The 250-nt window shown below is 38.0% G+C and overlaps 1 protein-coding gene across 1 annotated transcript in view; it reads left to right on the top strand.

Moving 5' to 3' along the window:
* Window positions 1-250, top strand: part of LOC143297800 (uncharacterized) — a 67,269-nt gene continuing 67,019 nt past the window's right edge. The window contains exon 1 of the mRNA XM_076610299.1: window positions 1-250. This exon is cut by the window's right edge and continues 247 nt beyond it. The gene's annotated coding sequence lies outside the window, so the exon portion shown is untranslated.

The raw sequence follows: 250 nt of genomic DNA, 5'->3' as shown, positions 1-250 counted from the left end.
TAAAGAAGAAGAGAGAGAGAAAAAAAAGAGAGAAAAAACCCCAAGAAACAAAGAATGAAAATAAAAGGGTGTTCGGGTCTTTCTGTATCTTCGATCAGTTGTGCTTCTAAACGTCGATTTTGTTTTGCTTTTTTTTTTCTTCTTTAAGCGAGCATGTGTTTTGATTTGTGAACGAGACTTGCGTTTTGGGTTCGTCGCGGTTTGTGGAAATTGTCGTCTGCTGGACTGATTGACGCAACCTTACTGAAAT

This window comes from Babylonia areolata, chromosome 23 (genome assembly GCF_041734735.1).
Source record: "Babylonia areolata isolate BAREFJ2019XMU chromosome 23, ASM4173473v1, whole genome shotgun sequence".
NCBI classification, from domain to species: domain Eukaryota; kingdom Metazoa; phylum Mollusca; class Gastropoda; order Neogastropoda; family Buccinidae; genus Babylonia; species Babylonia areolata.
This window is presented reverse-complemented; position numbering and strand designations above follow the sequence as displayed.